Genomic DNA, 18362 nt, shown 5'->3' with positions numbered 1-18362 from the left:
CCATTTTGACTGGGGCCAGGGAGAGAAGTTGTTTCAGAGGCTTCCACTTGGACTTTCCCACATTATAGCTCTTACCTAAGGAGCCAATGTGAAAGTTCTGCCTACTACCAAGGATATCCATTTCAATTATACTTTTAGTAACCAGAGAAATGACCTCCAGGTGAATCCAGAACCCAATGAATCTACTGTGATTCAGAAATGGGCCATTACTCCATACATTTGTGGTCTCCGTATGCCCCCATTGTAACAGGGGGCTGTGATGATGCTTTGCGTCCCTGGGTATCAGTGTCAACAAAGACCTTGTGTCCCATAGTCCCAGAAATGTCTGAATATTTCTTTTTCTCAGTGTAAGTGGCCAAAGATCTAGCTGGGGGAAGAACTGGGGAGTCATTATGGTATACATTTGCCATAGTATTGTAACATAATCCACACTTTTTCTTTTCTTACTCCTGGGTACTCAGCCTCTGCTTCAGGCAATTGGTTCTGGGTCTGAAAACTGACATATCCTAAAAACTGGACAAAGAAACATGACTTTTTTTTTAAGTGAGACAATCGTCCTCATTCTTCTGATCATCCATTCTTAATCTCCTTTTATACTTACTTTTTATTTTGAAATAATTATAGATTCATAGGAAGTTGCAAAAATAGTACAGAGCGGTCCTGTGTACCCATCATGCAGTGTCCCCTAGTGACTACTTCTTACGTAACTATAGTACAATGTCAAAATCAGCAAATTAACTGAACAACTAGAAAGAAAATAATGAGACTGCTGACACAATGTGAAGAGTATTACCAATGTCATTGAACAGTATGTGTAGAAATTGTTGAATGAGAACCTGTTTTGCATGTATGTTTTCACCAAAAATGCAATAAAATATTATTAACTACAACAACAAAACTCTAGGGTCTCAGATCCACTCCAAGAAAAATCATAGTGCTCTCAAATTCTACCCTCAACACCAATCCTTTGCAGCAACACAAAGTTCTGCAAGTCAAGGACAGAGTCCATGACGGGTTCTGAGAATAACCAGGGACACAGAACTCAGCTGTGTCTGACTCAGGAAAGTGAACTGAAGAGATTTGTCCATTCACACCATTTACTGAATAGTCAGAGATGTTAACTGACTTTCTCAAGGTCACAAAGGAAGCAAGCATCAGATTCAGGACATCAGATTTCTAATTCCAGTTTTGCTACTATCAGTCTATTGTTTATTTAGCAAATAATATGTTGGGCATGATGATAAGTGCTTTCATGTCTTATCTTGCTTCATCCATATAATACTCTGTCGTAGAGCACACACCATCCTCCATACGAACTCTCCAGCCTTATCTTATGCCACTATCCCACCATTTGACAGCTCCTGGGATACATCAGCTTTTTCCTACCCCAGGGTCTTTGTACTTGAGGGATCACCTGAAATGCCCTTCCCTTACTCTTCACTTGGCCAGCTCTTGATCAACCTTTGGGTTTTACCTTCATGCCATCTCCAACAAGAGGCTTCCCTGACCACCTATCTGAGCAGGTCCTCCCTTTTATTCTGAATCATAGCACTGTGTTTACAGGTAGTCTCTGACTTATGACATATTCTAATTACGAGGAACTGCACTTACAACCATCCTTTTGTTATGATTTCTGTATTTTTTATTTATATATGTATTAAAATGTATCTGTAAGTTTATATGTAATGTTTCCAACCCCCAAAGACAAATAAAGATAAGATTTATAAAGATACTGATTATGAAAGGCAATAATAATGAAGAGTAAAAAAAAAAAAAAATGAAGTATTTGACTTACATCATAACCAACTTACAAAGGAGTTGTAGGAATAGAACACACTGTTATTCAAGGACTACCTGCATTTCCTTCTTAGCACTTACTACTGTCCATCAATATTTTACCTATTATTTACTTGTTTATTGTTTGTCTGCCCCATAGAATGAACAGACAAGGCCATGTCTGTCTCATTCCCCTGAGATGTCTGGAACAGGGCCCTGCACATAGTAGGTCCTCAATAAAAATGTATCAATTGACTCAAAAGAGGTGGAATGCAGGTGACTTTTGTATTGTACAACAAGTAGGTGTTTCCTTTATAATGAAAGAACTTTAATGTTTAAGAGAAATTTCTGTCTGAGAACAGAGTCTCTGATGGAACAGGAGAAAAGTAGGGTGTAGAACTCAAATTCTAGTAAAAAGACCAGACTTAATGGTCTGACTGAGACTGGAGGAACCCCAGAAAGCAGGGCCCCCAGACTCTCTGTCAACCCAGAACTAAAATAATTCCCAAGGCCAACTCTTCAGACAAAGATTAGACTGGACTATGGGTCATAAAATGATACTCATCAAGAGTGAGATTCTTAGCTCAAGTAGATACATGAGACTAAATGGGCAGCTCCTGTCTGGAGGTGAGATGAGAAGGCAGAAACGGTCAGGAGCTGGTTGAATGGACATGGGAGATCAGGGGTGGAAAGGAGGAGTGTACTGTCACAGTATAGGGAGAGCAATTAGGGTCATATAACAATGTATGCATCAATTTTTGTATGAGAGACTAACTTGAATTGTAAACTTTCACTTAAAGTACAACAATAAAATTAAAAGAAAAAAAGAAAGTTCTGTCTAGCTACAATGTAGAGGGTTTGTGGGAATACTTCTTGGAAGCATGGTGGATTGTTTGGGGCTTGTAGGGCTAACTCAGGTGCAAGAACAGGGTAGCTTGGCCTTACACAAGCGGCTCTGGGGCTGCAGAGGGGGCAGAGCACAGAGATTTTGAGGATTGGGGACTGGTTGGAGTTGGGAGGCAGAGGAGAGAAGGAAGCTCCCAGATCCACTGAGTGGCCTCCTCCCTTCCCTGCCCTGGGACTTGGGACCAAGCTGGTGATGCCAGGTTCATGTAACCATTTCAGGTTCAGCAAATGGGAAGTCTGGACAAGGTCCTGTCCTGGTCCCACCAGTTCCAATTATGTCTATCCCTTGGTTTGGTTTGTTGACTTCCTAAACATCTATGTGACTGACTATTCCAAAGCTGTGAACTTCCACAAGAGTGAGAGCTCCTTGTAGAGGGCAGGCCATCCTGAGAGCAACAGACTCAGAGCATGATGGGGAGAGGAGGCTTGGGCCTGTAATAAATCTGGGAAAGGGCAGCAAGGGACTACAGGAACTGAATGTGATGAGGACGAAATGCACTTTGATGAGTTGAGTGTGGTAGTGAGCTCTCTGTCATTGTCAGTGTTCAGGCAGGGAGTGTGGACCTAGTTAGGTGACACATGGAATTCTGGCATTGTGAGGAAGTGGGCATGGCCCAGCAGTACCCCTGGTCACCAGCCCTTGCTGTGCCCACAGGCAGCCTGAGCTATCTGCACATCTCTGCCCTCCATAGGAATGGTGTTATATGGCCTGTCCCCAAGGTATCTCCTTCCTTGGGATTCAAGAACAGGTGTGGTCGGGATCTATGGGAGCTATGGAAGATGAGCCCTAGGACCCAGCTTCCAGGACTGACAGGTGTTTAAGCAATGTCTTATCCATTTACGTCTTTCAGCCCTGACACTTTTCCACCCCTTTGCCTTTATGAGAGCCCTGGGATGTCCCGGTTAAGAGCTCGGCTGCTAACCAAAAAGTTCAGCAGTTCGAATCCACCAGCCGCTCCTTGGAAACTCTATGAGGCAGTTGTACTCTGTCCTATAGGGTTGCTATGAGTCGAAATCGTCTCAGTGGCAATGGGTTTGGATTTTTTCATTCTGCAGAGCCCAGGTAAGGAGAGGTCCAGCATGCCCTGGTAGTGAGTGGTGTGATCCTAACACAGGGAACAGCTCCAGGGACCTTCCATGTTCCCTTATCATAGTCCCATCCCTCTCTGGGAAGTGAGGGATGTGTGAGTCATTACAGGAGAGATCACCAAGCCAGATCACCCAATGTGAATCTCCTCAGTCTGGGACCCTTACCACACTCCCAGAATCTGTTTCTTAAACCCAGATTAGTTAATTGATTATCCAATGATTGATACAAAACTAGTTATCAATTTTGGTTTGCCACTAAGAGCACCAATTTCATCAGATCTGCTGCTTGTTCTTTGAGGGCAAGTCTGGTGTTCTCTGGACACCCCAGAGCTCGAGGCCCCTTTCTGTGCTGACCGCAGGAAATGCATCTGGCAGCAGTTTTCCATGAACAAGATGAAGGTGGTCACGTCCCTCTGCTTGCTGCGTTTTGAGATCTCCCTGCACCCCTTGCACTGCCCATCAAGACGCCCCACTGAATCTGCACTCCAAGAGGGCATCTGCATCATCCTGAAGCTGCTGGCCCTAAGGTTCGGAATGCAGTTTCAAGGAGAGTAGGATCTTCAGCCAGTCCAGATGGGAAAGGCACTGCTCTCCTCAGGCTGATTTGAGGAGTCACTGTGCCTCCCTACTCTGCGGAGGCTTATAGGTTAGAAGGGGAATGGGACCAACATAGACATTCGCCAAAGGGCAGTGCCATGTAGACATCTGTGTCTATAAATGCTTATTGTGCATGTATTCTAGAGTTCACTCATTCATTCAACTAAATATTAGTGAGCATCTAGTCTTTTCTAGAAATTTCATTTATCCCCCATAACTGGTAATATTTTTACATTGTAACACACACTTACATTGTAAATATAGTAAACACAAGGGAACCCAATGGAAACTTTGCCTCAGGTCTCATGGTAATGACCAGGCACATCACTCACCCCACAGCACATCACAGAGGCACGGCTTCGGGGCCTTGCCCCTTTACTGACATATGTTTATTTGTTTAGTTTTGTTGAGTGTGTTTAAAATACAACAGATGTGCAGAAAGTGTGTATAACTACAATGACTAGAAAAAGGCTCAGTTGAAATGAACAGCCTTCCCACATCCCCTCTCCCAGTTTTTTCTCTCCCTCTGCTGGCCCCCAAAGACATCATTACTGTCTTTTTCAAGGACATATCGAGTCCAGTGCCTAGGACAGAGCCAGGAACATGGCACCATTCAATAAACTGCTCAACAAGTGAATGAATGAATGAATGAATGAACGTCTTCACCTACAGCTATTTATTTCTGTAGAATACGCTTTTGTCCTTGACAGAAAACTCTTAGTGGTAGGGATAAAAAAAACCCATTGTCATCGAGTCAATTTCAACTGTCTTTTATATCTGCGTTTCTATCTCCCAGCACAAGAATTGGCACACAGAATAAAATCTTAATAAATACGTTCATAATTGAATTATTTTAATTGAATTGAACAAAATAGAAAGGAATTAAATAAAATATTAGTTCTGATGTAGTAATTTAGCTATGGAGCCCTGGTGGCACAGTGGTTTAGTGCTTGGCTGCTAAACAAAAGGTAGGGGATTCAAGCCCACCAGGTGCTTCTTGGGAGAAAGATGTGGCAATCTACTTCCATAAGGATTTACAGCCTTGGAAACCCTATGGGGCAGTTCTACTCTGTCCTATAGGGTCACTATGAGTCAGAATTGACACAATGGCAATGGGTTTGGTTTTTTAAATTTAGCTACTCATGTTTCTGTTGCCATCTCGTAGTGGCAACACGATCTGCAGTCAATGTCAAAAAACAAAACCAAACCAAACACAGAGGGTTTCCTAGGCTATAATCTTTATGGAAGCAGACTGCCACAACTTTCTCCTGCGGAGCATCTGGTGGGTTTGAACTGCGGACCTTTTGGTTAGCAGCCAAGCGCTTAACCACTGCACCAGCAGGGCTCCTTAGCCAATGTCAAGGAGGAAGCAATAAATTGAGGGGAAACCAAATCCTGGAAAGACAATTTGCTAAAGCCAGTTTTATGACAGTTGATTTACTAATTGAAGAATTCACAGAATTATGGATTTATCACATATTTGTTTCTCCTAAACACTTGGAAGTTTGTGGCCATTTGTATATCTTGGGACATTTGAGAATTTTCACAGCACCCATTTTGGAGTATACTTGTCCAGTTTAGCCGAATAGTCATTTCAAGTGTGCTTTATATACTAAACACCAGGAACCTTTTAAATGTTATGTTTTATATAAAAACAGTGGGTTTTCTCTTAAAAGCAGTTTATTGTCTTCATTTTAAGGCTTTGGTGCCAAAGTTGGACTACATGGACTGTATGTGTAAGTTCATGGGGTATATAGATCCCGCTTTATATGAAGAAATTTGCCAACTGGGAAAGTGGTCATGGGTATGTGAACATTAGCTTGCAGTGAAAGATTATGTTTGAACAGACTACAAAAATAGTATAAAACTTCCCTCTAACAAACCTAACCTTTCAGGTATATGGCTTGAACAGTTGAGACATACAAGACATACAATCAAAACCAATGCAAACTATTCCTTGATGAAGTAGGAGGCAGATTGGTGAGTGAAGTAGAAAAGACAGTAGGTTTGACTGAGGATGTGGGAAAAGAAAGCCCACCCTCTAAGAATCCTGACAACTGACAAAAGAACACCAGAAATGTGAAATATGTGAATATCCTGAGGGCCCCTCAGAGACTTGACCCCACCTGACACATGACACTGGATGTTCTGATCTCCCTCATTTGCCAAAAGCTGCATAAGGAAGGGACAACATCTCCCCCACCTCTCTATGATTCTCTAGCCATCCACATACCAGGGAATTTAACTTTAGGAATAATGTCCAGAGACACATTCACTGACTAACATCTCCTTGTGGAGAAGATTGCATGGATTGAGTCACCATCATATAAACTGGCATGTATATAGTCCTATACTTTTAATGCAATGGAATTTCTGAAAGATTTCATCAAACATGAGGGATGTTAGAAAAGATGCAAAAACGAAGGCATGATGGACATCTGAGTTCTGTAATCTTGGAGTCAGGAAATGGAGCATGGAATGCTAGAATCGCCAGATTGGAATGAACTGTAGTGTTATAAGGCGATGGATCTTAAGATGATGGAAGGTTAACTTTGGAGAATGTTAGAGGCTTAGGATCCATTCCTGTGGAATATTAGAATTGAAAGTAACATTACTGATCATTTAGGCCAACCTCCCACAATTGAAAATGCTCTTTATGAATAGGAAAGGGCACTGATATTTATTGAACTTTTGCTGTTGTCTAGCTCTAGGCCACACTATGCATATAACTCGTCCTAACTACTTAGTAAGTATCCATTTTACTGATGAGAAGACAAGACCCACGGAGGCTCAGGAAGTGCTCAAGAACACAGGCATTTCCCACATCTTCAATCTGTGCTTATAGAGAAGACAGGTTAGTGAGTGTGGTGAAGTTCATACCTTTGAGTAATGAACAAACATCAGGGAAGGTAGTGGGCTTGCCGAGCACTTTGCCAACACTTGGCACCAGTGGGTAGAGTCATAGAGCCTCACTGATGTTCATGGTGGTGTAGAGCATCTGGTCCAGGTGGTTCCTGAGATAAATCTCAGCCCAAGGTGTGGGCAGGCCCTGGACAGACCAAGAGGCTTCTCCTTTTACTGTGAGGCAGGGCCCTCCAATCTCTTGAGCATTCACCATATGATGGAGGCTCCATCCCCTAAGAGGCTCTGCATCTCCTCTCAGTACCTCTGCTGATGCTTGGGATGCACAGCCAGGCTAGAGGATCCAGGAGATGCCACTGGCTGTGGTGTCATTATTCTCAAACATGAATGTGTTTGCTTTGGCATGAAGGTCCTTGTCGAAAAGGCTGTTTCTGTTCTCCATCCAGGGGAAGCCATGGGAAGAGTATGGGGTTTGCCCCCAGGCCCTACTCTTTTGGGAAAAGCCTCAGTCCCCTCCCACACTCACTGTGGCACATAGGAGGATGTCAAGGAAATCCAACTGCCTCTTCTTTCTGATCTTTTCCAGCTCTCCCTCCTCCTGCAGGCAAGCCTTCCTCAGCTCGATCACTTCGTCTGTCCAAGCACAGTGGTTACCAGTGGGAGGTGAGAACTCTAGGAACACCGGTCACAGACACCCACAGTAGCCCCATCTGCCCACCTAGTCCCAACTGAATACTAGGCATGACTAAGGTGGAGCTTGGGAATAGTGTGGGGTTGGGCATGGGTCAGAGATGACAACTCTAGCATATGTGATTGCGAGTCTGGTCTCTTGACTAGTGGAGCCCTTGTAGCTTCTGCTTGAATGTCTCCTGGGATTAGGTCTCATAAACTATCACCAATTATGATGACACATGTAAACCCCTGGCACAGTGCCTGGCACATACCTCAGTGTCCGTTCACTTCCACGGAGATGTATCCACCCTGGTGTGTACCAGGTCCTGTAGGGGCACTAAGGGGTCTGGCTCTGCCAGAGGGGTCAAGGAAGATTCCTTTGTGGGGGGGGGCTTCCATGGAGGAGGACCTAAGACCTGTGTACTGATGGGTGAGCTAGCAGGCTCTGTGGGTCAGCAGCCATCAGGTTTATCCTGTAGATGATGTTGATCTGGTAGAAGGCATTCGTCATACGAGAATAAAACCGGTCGTTCAGGTACCCAATGGCCTAGATATAGGATTGGTACTTCTGGAAGGGAGAAATGCAGAAGAGACTGAAGAGGAGGGAAGCCTCTTTTCTGTCTCCCTAGATGTACTGTTTGGAATCCCTCACTTTCTAAAGTAGATACATTGTAGCAAACTATGACTATAAATCAAATGTTTGTAAAGTGATGTCTATTTTTTCTCGCAGGTTTTTATTATAAGTTTAAACATATCTTCTCATAATAATCTGAATCAAGTTTTGAACTTTAGGAACAATTTATGATTATAACCACCTTTGGGTTAACCAGAAAGCATTATTTTTCTGAAGCTAATGAGTAGGGGAACTCTTTGGTGTTCTAAGAGCTGAGGCAGACCTGAGGAGGGTAGAACCCCAAGTTTAGGAAGCAAATATATCAAGGCAAGATAAACCTAAGGGACCATATTGGGACCCCCAAGGAAGGGACATCAGGTACTTTGATTCCTTATCATTCAGCAACTTTTGCTGAGCCAAGTCAGATGAAAAATCAGAATCCTGATGGGAAGCCATGAGAATGTAGACCCAGTGTACATTTTGCTCCATGGAGTGACTCAAACCCTTGTAGAAGCCCTGAACCCAGAAGAGAGCATCTGGGAGTTATCCTGGGATGTCATCTCCACCAGTGAATCTAGCATTGCCTAGGCCAGCCAAGGGCACCTTGTACTGCTGTCCCAGTGGCATTGACTATTCCTATAGTCTACTGTGCTGAAGACATGGAAGTGGGCAGAGAAGGGGTCTTTGGATAGACCATACTCTCTCTTTTTTGATGATAAACAAACTTCAGATCCAAGATGATGGCTAGGTCCTCACCCATTCCACCCACTTTTGGGGAACATTGATCTTACAGCAGTGGTCTGAGACTCTGCTTTTTGGTAAGAGCTAGAAGGGATTTCAGTCACAGTTATGCCAATATGAGAGGGAAGTTTCTTTCTAAGGTCTGGAAACCCAGTATATTTAGGCATATGTACAAGTGTGCGTACGAGTGTAGGCCTGTGTATGTCTGCTAGATATGTCTTGATGTGTCTAAATATGTGTGTATGTGTCATCGAGTTTGCCTGAATCCTTTTTTCTGTGTGGTACTGAGCACAGGGTGGGTGATAGTGAGTGTCTGTGACAGCAAATAGGTCCTGGCTTACAAGTTATGTGTCTAAGTACTTGACAAGAGGTATGTTCATTAATACAGGGTGATGTGCATGTCTGTGAGTCTGAGAGGGTCATTATGTGTGGCTGCGTCTGTTGAACATCCCTGGGACACAAGTGCTTGAGAGTAGACTGTGTGAGTGTAAGTGTATGTTGTTAAGTGCATGCAGGGTTCTTGAGGGAGGATGTGTGTTGAGGTGAGACACAGAGAGAGAGAGAGTGACCTGCTTACCAGCATCACTTGGATGGAGTCAGCCATGAGCCCCACGTAAGTCTTCAGGATGTCGTAGTGGAAGGCTGGAGTCTGCATCTGCTGGTGCTGGAACCATGTCTGCCCATTCAACAGAAGCAAACTACCCGGGGCCAGAGATGGGTGTGTACGTGTGTGTTGGGAAGACAGGATCAGAGGGACTACTGGAGACAATTTGGGAGGGACCAAGTGGCCTAGGGGGAGAAACCCAGCTGAAGGCACATTGTGCAAAGGTTGGGAAAATTGTCACATTTCCAGAATGTAATTTCCAAATTTGACTGGTACATAGGGTATCATTATGACAGCTCTGAGATAAAAGTTGAAAAAGAGAGTTGAGGGACACGTCTTAAATAGGTGTCAGACTGTGATGTTAGGAGAGTGTTGAGAAAAAAATGTGGACGAAGCTGAGCTTCAGGGGTATCTCATCAGCAAGAAGAAGGAATCAGGGTCAGATAGAAAAGAGAAATAAAGCTTGATTTAGGGATGGGTGTGGTGACAGTTGTGGCTTGGCATTGTTCCCTGTGAGCCAGAGAAGTTGCTCATGACAAACCTAACTGGAGAGGGGGTCACAGTCCTAGTAACACATATGTACCAATCCAGGGACAGGAGTCTACAGCTATAATAAGACTTTGGACCTGAAAGATAAGGAAGGACATTAGGAAGAGAGTGGAGGGCACCAGATAAGACATCCTCTAGGAGACAGCTGTGGTCCAGACCATTGGCAGCCATCATTTCTTGATGATTGTCAACTGGTTATCTGTGCCAAGCCATCATCCACTTACCTCCCATCTTCTACTAATTTCTGTCCTGAAGTCAGTGTGAGCTCATGAAGGCAGCCTCAGTGAACCTTCATCAGAAACCCACAGGTGTAGGATGCTGAACGGGCCAGAAATATAGGCTATGTCCTCATACCAAACAATAAGACAGAAGCCTTGTGGCTTTTCTACAATTTGTGTTGGCTTTGCCATCCCGTAACAAATGACAGACAAAAATGTGAGTACCAGACCCACCTCAGTATGGATAAAAAAACTTGTCTTTCAGATCTGTAGCATTCTATGTAACAGAACATCTCAATTTGGTTTAAAAAAAAATTCAGCCCTACACAGATGTCTATAATGTCCAACACTAAGTGATTATGGTTGTCCTTAGGCTGGGTTGTGAGCTAGGAGGATGGTTGGTAGAGTGTTTAGATAATAGTTGTTGAACTGCACACTCCAGGAGTTTTAGGGACCCAGGGCCATGTACATAGATGGGAAGAGTTACTCCAGACAGTATGTGGGATTCACTCTCACCTGATCTCCCCAGAGTAACCTTCATGTAGTCAGGATCATAGACTAGAACAAATACTTTGCTCCTCTGCAGCTGGCAAGGACAGGTACAGGGGAATTTCTCTACCCATTTAAGAAACTGTTGGAGTTCTTGGTTTTTTTGGAACTGTAACAGAGGGAGATACAAACCAACAAAAACTTTCTTTTTAGGCCCATTGCTTGGAATAGGGGTAAAGGGTAGGGTGGCTGCAGGGTGAGTAGCTCTGGATCTATCAGCAGAAATTAGGATTTTGTGTCTGTTTCTGATGACCTCTTCTCTGATCCACACTATTGCTATCTCTCCAGATCTTGGTCTAAGGCCAGATTCTATACCTGTATTGAGTTGAGCTATGGGTCCTCACTCAAAACTGCCTCCAAAACCTTACATTTTTAGATGTTTAATAAATGTTCAGAGATTGACAGCATATTGTATAAATTTTGTTTTACAGATTTACATTATGTAATCCACATAACACTTTCAATTGATCCGTCTTAAAGTCCACTGCTTCTTTTTCTGTCTGATCAAATCTGCTACTGAAGTCATTAAGTGAGTTTTTTGTTTCAATTATTGTACTTTTTGCTTCAGAATTTCTGCTGGTTTCTTCTTATAATTTATATCTTTTTATTGATACTCTCTATTTGATTATCTGTATTTGTCACACAATGTTCCAGTTACCTTAAACTCTTTGAGTACACTTAAGAAAGTTGATTTAAAGTCTTTGTCTAGTAAATCCGATGTCTGTGCTTCCTTGGAGGCAGTTTCTGTTCACTTCTTTTGTAAATGGGCCATATTTTCTTATTTCTTGGCAGGTTTTGTAGTTTTTAGTTGAAAACCAGATAGCTTGAATATTATATTGTGGTAATTCTGGAAATCAGATTCTTCCCTCTCTTCAAGGTTTGTTTTTGTTGCTTGTTATGGGCTATAGCTATTAGGTTTTTTGGTAAAGTCTGTGTTTCTTGACATGTGTGGTCTTTGAAGTCTCTGTTCTTTTATCTTATGTTCAGCTAGCGTTTTGTCAAAGATTTCCTTGTACTTCAGGGAAGAGACAGAAAGAAAGAACAAGAACAAATGAGCGAATGCAAGAAAGATAGAAGGAAGAAAGGCATAAAGGAAGGAAGGAAGGAAGGAAAAAGTAAATAAACTCTCCCAGTCTTTGCAGAAGAAGCCCTGGTTGTGCAGTGGTTAAGTACTTGACTGCAAACTGAAAGACTGGTGGTTTGAATCCACCAGCCACTCCTGGGAGAAAGATGTGGCAGTCTACTTCTGTAAAGATTCCCAAAACCAATGCAAACGCATTGCTGTAGAGTTGATTCTGACTCATAGCCACCCTATAGGGCAGAGTAGAACTACCCCATAGGATTTCCAAGGCTGTAAGTCTTTACAGAAGCAGATTGCCATTATCTTTCTCCCACAGAGCAGCTGATGGGTTCGAACCACTGACCTTTCAGTTAGTACCCGGGCATTTATCCATTGCTGCAGCAGGGCTTCTTACCTGTAAAAATTACAGCCTTGGAAACCCTATGGGGCAGTTCTACTCTGTCTTGTAGGGTCGTTGTGGGTCAGAATTGACTTGATGGCAATGGGTTTGGTTTTTAGTTTTGTCTTTACAGATTGACTGTGCTGGGGCATTCCTTCCATGCTTAGGCTACTTACAAATCTGCCTTGGTCTTCAGTTCCTGCTTGTGCTGAGCCCACAGAAGGCCAGAGGTAAGAAAACAACAACCAAAAAAAAAAAAAAAAAAAGATGTTAATATTTATGTTAATAGAAACGGTTTACTTAATGGGTCTACAAATTACCTGAGCATGCGTCTTGCCCTCAGTATGTGTGTAGCTTTCTAAATTCCTCAGTATACATGGGCACTTTTGAATGCCCTGATTTCACAAAGAAACTCTATCTTCAGCTTTTCCTCCCAGGCTTTTGGTCCTGTATTGTTTATCCTAATTGTAATCTTTTCTCCCAGACACCTGCATATTATTTGCTTGCCTTACAATGTTTTAGAAGAACACCAGTTGCTTTTCTGCCCTGAGTGAGTTTAAAGTTAGGTGAAACAAAGGTAAGTGCCTTGTATCAGTCTTTCAGATTGCCCTCAAGCAGGTTAGAGCAAGCTAACACAATTCTTTGAGAATAAGGTCTGTTTTGCTCCCTCTGGAAGCAGGGACCAAGGTCCCACTCTGGGAATGCGGGCTGCCATCTTTAAGACAACTGCCAAGACAGGGAGGTGGGGAGGAGGGCATATAAAAACATCATAAAGTTTCCTACCATTTTAAAGTTGTATTTTTCTTGATTCAGCATTTGCTTGGTTGCTGTAAATCCTTAACTGTTTTCCAGAGTTCTGACAAAGTTGTTTCAGACAGTTTTTGCTTGATATTTAAATGTTTCTGTGCAGAGACAGACCCTTCAAATTACCTACCCTGCCATTTTCCCTGATATATTCCCATTGGGAGCCTCTTACCACTTCAGCTACTTTGGCTCATCCTACAGGACACTTCACATGCCTGCCCAGCAGGGGTCTGGGGAGCCTGTTCCAGCACTATAGAGTGCCTCCTTTCTGATTGCTTGGTACCCAAGCCAGTCAGCTACCCCCAAATTCTGCCTCCTGGGCACTGCCATTGGTTTCCTTCTGGGATCCTAAGGAACTAACTTCTGTTTTATCTGTCCATTCTCATCTCTGGGTCATTTTGGTACCCACTGGCCTTACAGCCCTCCTGCTGGGGCTTCCACCACCTGCTCCTGTCCCTGAGCAGGTCAAGCTGGAGTAGATTGGGACTCTTATGGAGGAGATGGTGTCCATGGCAACAGTGGTGGCAACCCTGTAGGCAAATACCCAGTGCCCATCTGGCCTCCCAGGTATGTCCACCCATGCCAAGCAGTGCTCCGCCAGAGTTGTCCTCACCTGGTTGCTTCTGAGAGCAGCAGCCCCGAAGGAGACACAGGGCAAACACATGGGCAGGTAATAATGGGGGCCAGCACAGGCATTTGTCAGGTGTTGTGGGGGACCGTGATAAGAGAAAGGCCATGGGGGAAAGAAGGGGCTATAGGGGCTGTTGGGCCTGTTTGAATCCCAAAGTTGTAGGCTCCCCTTTTCACAGTCCCTGTTGTATTTCACTTTATTAAGGGGGTGAGTTTGTTAAACATACTAAATGCTAAACTGTCACAGGCAGAAACATTATTGTTACTCATACAAATTATAGTGTGATTGTGGCCCTTGCTCCATGCCAGGCACCATTCTCAACTTAAGAATAATTCATTTCACTACTATAATTATCATCATCATCCTCGTTTTATAAATAAGTAAACAGAGGCGTAGAAGTTATTTAAAGTTAAGTGGCAGAGGTGGGCTGTGAACTTTGGTAGCTTGGCAACAGAGCCCACATGCTTAATTGCCATGTTGTGTCACCTGACATCTGGCCTGAAAGATTAGGTTCAACCTAATTACTTGTGTCATTTGAACTTATGACTTAGCCAAAAATAGAGGTATTGAATAAATAAAAATCTCAGACAGTGTTATAAGAGCTAAAAAAATTTGGCTAAAATTGTTATTAGGCCAGTAGAAGCTGAGAAATGATTCAGCACTATGAATATTTTTATTACTGTTAATAGAAATTATTTACTTAATGGATCTACAAATCATCCAATGGCCATCAGTGTAATGGGAAAATCACTGAATAGTTTTAGTCATTCCTTATGTCAAATCATGGAATCCCAGGATGGTGCAAATGGTTTACATGTTTGGCTGCTAAGTGAAAGGTTGGAGATTTGAGCTCACCCAGAGGTTCCTTGGAAGAAAGTTCTGGCAATCTACATCCAAAAAAGTCAGCCATTGAAAACCCTATGAGCACAGTTCTACTGAGAGGAACATGGGGTCTCCAGGAGTTGGAATGAACATGAAGGCAACTGTTGTTGATCTTTTTTTTTTTTAAATGTCACATCATAGCACAAAAAGGGGCATCAATCAGCTAGAGACAACTGCATCAAAAAAAGATCATAGTATCTAAAAATCGTCAAATAATCTGGAAGTCATTAGTACCACAATTTATATGAACAAACTGGGCTTTGGCTGTTTGCCTGTGGCCAGATTGAACAGTTCCCATCTTTTGCTCCACTCTGCTGATAATCCTGTTACCTCCTTCTTTGAGAAAAGAGAAGCCTCAGCTTTCTGCAACCCCACTTCCTCCTGATGTTTGTTCAATAACTAGTCCTTGGTGAGCCCCTCTCCATACGGCGGCCCTTGCTTTATTGGCTGCCCTTAGTCCTCAGGGCTCAGGGCTGCCAGTGCTGGGATGAGGAGGCACTGTCTCTCCCACAACCCAGAAGCTGCTCCTGTCCCTCCTTCCTTCTGTCACTCCACACATCCGGACTGAGCATCCCCTCTGTGCCGGACTCCATGCTGGGCTCTCGGGTAAAGGGAGGAGACTGATATGCTGGGCTCCAGGGTGCTCACAGCCCAGGACTGTGGGCGAGGGCAGGAGAGGGGGCAGGTAAACAGACTCTGTTTAATGGCGCAACTCGAAAGTCAATAGCCCTCACCTGGGGGCCATCCTGGAGGTCTTTCCCCTCATGTTTGCCTGGGACTGTCACAGTTTCAGCATTAAGTATCCCACATTCCAGAATACCCCTCAGTCCCTAGACACTTGTTCCCCTACACCTGACTTTGCCCCACCCTGGCAGAGTGATCTTCTTCCTCTGCCCTGACACCTTATTAGGTTTCATATCTGTCTCTTTTATAGACCACAAATGCCCTGGAACACGGGTCCCGGCAGACCCATTTCTGTGTTCCTGAGCAAGCTCAGGGGCAGGCAGGGAGGGTGGGATGGGATAATTTTGACAGGGAAACATCTAGAAGCCTTGTTCTTTGAAAACAGTTGAGGCTGTTGGTCAGGGACACTCAGATAGTTAGTGATCCAGCAGAAGCTGCACCACTTGTGGTATTTTTGTTATGGCAGAGCTAGGTAAACGAGTCAAGGGATTGAATAGATGGGGCGGGAAAGCATCTAGAAGCCTTCTTCTTTGAGAACAGCCGAGGCTGCTGGGGCTGCTCAGCCTGGAGAGGAGGAGACTCAGGAAGGAATGACTATCGTCCTCCAGCTCTGCAGAGTGGTCAGGATGGACTTCAGATCTACACAGGAAGGAGTATCTGAGGAAGCTGACCAAGAATAGGATAGCTTCTTGGGGCAGTGTGAGCTCCTTGTTGCTGGGAGTGAGGAGCTGACACCTGAAAGTATGCTGGCTATACCTGGGGGCGCCAGGTGCTCATAACACACCAAGACTTTGTCCAATGGTTTTGTTGGCCAAGCTCTCAGCCCCAGCCCTCCCTCCATTCCTACTGCCCTCACCCACTTCTTACTACCTCCTGCTTGTGCCCAAACAGCCAGTGGGAGGGAGGCACCAGGAATGTTGGAGGGTTTTGAGTAGCCACTGCCTGTGCAAGTAGAGCTGGGCTGCCTTGAGCAGCAGTAGAACCAGGCTGAACAGGGTGACTACTTGGAGGAACCCTAAGATATTGCCCAGGAATCCAGTACGGCTCAGCACAGAGACACTCACAGTGAAGCTACTGCAGGATCACTGACTGTCTGACTGTCCCTGACCATCCCTGACTGCCGCTGACCATCCTTGTAGTCCAAGGAGGTTGTCCTGCCCACCTGTGGGGAGGTGAAAGGCAAGGGTTGCACTTAGAGCTCAGCTCTGGAATAATTGTCTAACAGTGGAGGATCCACCCTGGGAAACAGTGAGAGAAAAGCTTTACCAGTTGAGCATGATAATGGCCATGTACTTATCCATTTTCCCCACTTTTTTTTCTTCAACAAATATTTAATGAGCACCTACTATGTGCCAGTCGGTATGCTAGGCGCCAGGACAACGCTAAAAACAAAACAGAAATGAGTCCTGACTGAGGAATTTGCAGTATTATCTGCTGCATTTCAATGTTTATCCTAGTAGTACTTTTTATTACATGCTCAAACATGAAAATTCTCAGTATGATACATACATTCAGACCCCAATAGTAACCAACTCTTTACATATTTACTTTATTACTTATTACAATACTAACAGCCTCTTTTAACTATTTATTGGATGAGGAGAAGTAAGAATTATATAATTTCTATTAATTGGAGACTATATAGATGAATAGATGCTAATATAGCAGTTCTTCAAGAAATTTTTTATATTTGCATTAGAAACGTTGGTTTCACAATATCAATAGCATGGTTTCTTCTCCATTCAACTACGTGAATTTCAACATGTATTTTTCTTAATCTTAATTATGATCTTTTTCCATTAATAGGTTCACTTTTGCTGCAACTTGAAAAATAAGATCAATTTGGATGACATCCCTGATTTCCATTAGCCACAGCAGGTCCTATACCAGTTTCAGCCCCACTTTACTCAAGCACTATAGTTGTAGCAGGAATATTTTTAGTAATTCACTTTCATCCTCTAATGGAAAATAATTATGCACCTCAACATTTATACTCTGCTTAGAAGCCTTACTATATTACTTTCTGCAATCTATGCTTTAACGCAAAATAATATTTTAAAAATTGTTACTTTCTTAACTTCAAGTTAACTACACTTAATAACAGTAACTACTGGCATTCCCTCTTGCGTCTGTCAGTTTGTCGTACTGCAGGGGCTTGCATGTTGCTGTGATGCTGGAAGCTTTGCCACCGGTATTCGGATACCAGCAGGGTCACCCATGGTGGACAGGTTTCAGCTGAGCTTCCAGACTAAGACAAACTAGGAAGAAGGACCCGGCAGTCTACTTCTGAAAAGAATTAGCCAGTGAAAACCTTATGAATAGCAGCTGAACATTGTCTGATATAGTGCCGGAAGATGAGACCCCCGGTTTGGAAGGCACTCAAAAGACAACTGGGGAAGAGCTGCCTCCTCAAAGTAGAGTTGACCTTAATGACGTGGATGGAGTCAAGCTCTTGGGACCTTCATCTGTTGATGTGGTGGGACTCAAAATGAGAAGAAACAGCTGCAAACATCCATTGATAATCAGAATGTGGAATGTACAATGCATGAATCTAGGAAAATTGGAAATAGTCAAAAATGAAATGGAATGCATAAACATCAATATCCTAGGAATTAGTGAGCTGAAATGAACTGGTGTTGGCCATTTTGAATTGGACAACCATATGGTCTACAATGCCTGAACGACAACTTGAAGAGAAATGGCATTTGCATTCATCTCAAAAAGA

The 18362-nt window shown here is 43.5% G+C and overlaps 1 pseudogene; it reads right to left on the bottom strand.

Annotated features, from left to right (window-relative positions):
- Positions 1-2717: 2717 nt before the first annotated feature.
- LOC101351569 (cytochrome P450 4A11-like) lies at positions 2718-16938 on the bottom strand (annotated as a pseudogene).
- Positions 16939-18362: the final 1424 nt, after the last annotated feature.

The sequence above is a fragment of the Trichechus manatus genome, unplaced genomic scaffold (genome assembly GCF_000243295.1).
Source record: "Trichechus manatus latirostris isolate Lorelei unplaced genomic scaffold, TriManLat1.0 scaffold00015, whole genome shotgun sequence".
Taxonomy (NCBI): Eukaryota; Metazoa; Chordata; class Mammalia; order Sirenia; family Trichechidae; genus Trichechus; species Trichechus manatus.
This window is presented reverse-complemented; position numbering and strand designations above follow the sequence as displayed.